Source organism: Humulus lupulus, chromosome 2 (assembly GCF_963169125.1).
Source record: "Humulus lupulus chromosome 2, drHumLupu1.1, whole genome shotgun sequence".
Lineage (NCBI taxonomy): Eukaryota > Viridiplantae > Streptophyta > Magnoliopsida > Rosales > Cannabaceae > Humulus > Humulus lupulus.
The window spans coordinates 36044434-36047348 of NC_084794.1; positions in this window are offsets into that span (position 1 = coordinate 36044434).

Below are 2915 nucleotides of genomic sequence, written 5' to 3' on the forward strand. Positions count from 1 at the left end.
ACATAGTCATTTTCCAGAAAAGTAGCATTTGTAGAAGTAAACACTTTCTTTTCTAAATGACTATAGAAAAGTCCACCCCGAGTACCTTTAGGATAGCCAACAAACATGCAAACTTCAGTTTGTGGTTCTAGCTTTCCCTCCTTTTTCCTCAGGACGTGAGCGGGACACCCCCAGATTCTATAATGGCGTAAACTAGGTTCACAACCATTCTAGCGTTCTAATAGATGTTTATATTCCACTGTGATGACGTCACTATAAATAAGATTAGCTATATGCTCAGGATTTAATAGAAGTTTATATTAAACAAATAATCATGAAAATCAAACATGTGAGCAAAGTGATTGACCAAGTCAAAAAATGATTTCTATTCTTTTATTGATAATAAAATGAGATTACAAAGAATTTAGGTTTTAATTAGGGCATAAAACCCCGACAGTTACAACTTGGTATTAGAGCGTCCTAGGTTTAAGGGTTCCTGATGACCGGCTGAACATGTACATTCGCTGCTAGAGACAAGCTCAATTCGGGGTCTGGTAATGTGTATATGTGCATATATGCATGTATGTCTGGAATGAATTATGAATGTTATTATTTATTGGATCAATAGGAAGCATGAGATACTGATAGGGCCTGACCCTTGACAGATGTATGAAAATATTAAGGCATGCTTATCAGCATCGCAGTGTATGTAAATGAATATTGGAATGATTAACTGTATATTGTGTATTGGTGAATGCTTTTATCTTAGCTGTGGTGTGGTAATGTTGGGGCATGCTTATCAGCAGCCGGTGCATGTGGATGAATGCCTATATTCTGAATGCCTATATTCTGAATGTTTGTGATTGGTTATGTTCCTTTGATGGATTTTGGAGAAGCTTTTGCCCTGTCATCATGGTCTAACTGTCGAGTCGTTGATTGCAGATTGACTTGGATAGCTATGCGTCCAAGAAAATCTACGCGACTAGCCGGTACTAGGTCTGGGACGGGGGGTGATGACCAGGGCCAGATTCCTCTGCCAGTCCCTCGGAACTGGTAGCAACTTATGGAAGATATGCAAGCCGATTACAGAGCCAAGATGAACAGATTCTTCTACTGCGACAGCATGCTCCATTAGGGAGTGATTCCCCTATTGTACCACCTGCACTGGTACTCGTTGTATAGTCGGGAGAGATTGGGAACAGGTGGGAGCCGTTATATGAGCGGTTCAGGAAGCAGCAACCCCCAATCTTTGAGGGAGGACCTGATCTACTAAAGGCCGAGCAATGGCTGACTATGATTTCTACTATCCTGGATTTTATGAGGATAGAGGGACATGACAGAATGGCCTATGCCACGTATATGTTGAGGGAGGATGCTCGCATTTGGTGGGAGGTGGCTTCACAGATCAGGGATGTCACTACTTTGAGTTGGGAAGGATTTAAGGATTTGTTCAGCCAGAAATATTATAATGTTGCCATGAGGGCAGCAAAAGTTAATGAGTTTGTGGGTTTTGTACAGGGCAATATGACTGTTACAGAGTATGCCCTAAAATTTGACAGGCTTGCGAAGTTTACACCAGATCTTGTGCCTACTGATGCTGCTAGGCAGGATAGAATCATCATGGGGCTTAATGCTATGATAGCCTGGGATGTTAGGATTACAACGGTACCTGGAGGAACAACTCATGCCCAGGCCGTTGAGAAGACTCTTACCGCTGAGGAAGCAAAGAACAAGATTTGGAGGGAAAGTGTGGTGAGGCATGAGGGTCGCAGAGTGGTGCCTCGTTATTCAGGGACAGGTAGGGGCGGAGGCCCCAGTGATTTCAAGAGGAAGACCCCTGACACTTCGACCACTACTGGTCCTAATAGGAGGGGTCGGGGTGGTCAGGGTGGCCGTCAGGGTGGCGGCAAGGCATGACGGACCTATCCAGAGTGCCCGAGGTGTAGAAGACGCCATCTGGGTGAATGTCAGGCCAAGGCTTGTTATGTGTGTGGAACAGTGGGGCATCTCAGGAAAGACTACCCAACAGTGTAGAAAGGTGAAGCTGGAAAGGTGGATAGCTTGACTCCAGCTCGAGTATTCACTTTGACACAGGCAAAGGCCGAGACTAGTCCCTCGATAGTGACAGGCCAGCTTTCTAGTGTTGGCTCTCCTTTTACTGTATTGATTGATTCTGGTGCTACACATTCCTTTGTTTCTAGTAAAGTGATTGATAGATTGTGTAGACCTAGTGAATATCGGACTGCGGGGTTTGGGACTTTATTGCCTACAGGGGAACTAGTAATTTCTAGGAGATGGATTAGGGCACTGCCAGTGATGGTTGATAGTAGGGAACATTCGGTAGATCTGATTGAGTTAGACATGGAGGATTTTGATATGATTTTAGGGATGGATTGGTTGGTCAGATATGGGGCTACTATTGACTGCAGGAAGAAGATGGTGACTTTTGAGCCTGAGGGCGAGGATCCTTTTGTCTTTGTGGGTGCGGTATGTGGACCCCGCGTACCCATGATTTTAGCATTGAGAGCCAGAGACTTGTTACAGGGGGATGCATAGGTTTTCTGGCCAGTGTTTTGGATACCACTAGGGTTATGCCAGCAGGGCCGAGAGAGACCAGATTGGTGTGTGAGTTTTTAGACGAATTTCCTAAGGATCTACCAGGGTTGCAACCGCGCAGGGAGATTCAGTTTGAGATTGAGTTAGCATCGGGGACAGAGCCAGTATCAAGGACACCATATAGAATGACACCAACATAGTTGAAGGAACTAAAGATACAGTTGCAAGAGCTTCTGGATTTGGGATTCATCAGACCTAGTTACTCACCATGGGGCGCTCCAGTGTTGTATGTTAAGAAGAAGGACGGGACTCTAAGAATGTGTATAGACTATAGAGAATTGAACAAGTTGACTATCAAGAATAAGTAACCTCTACCAAGG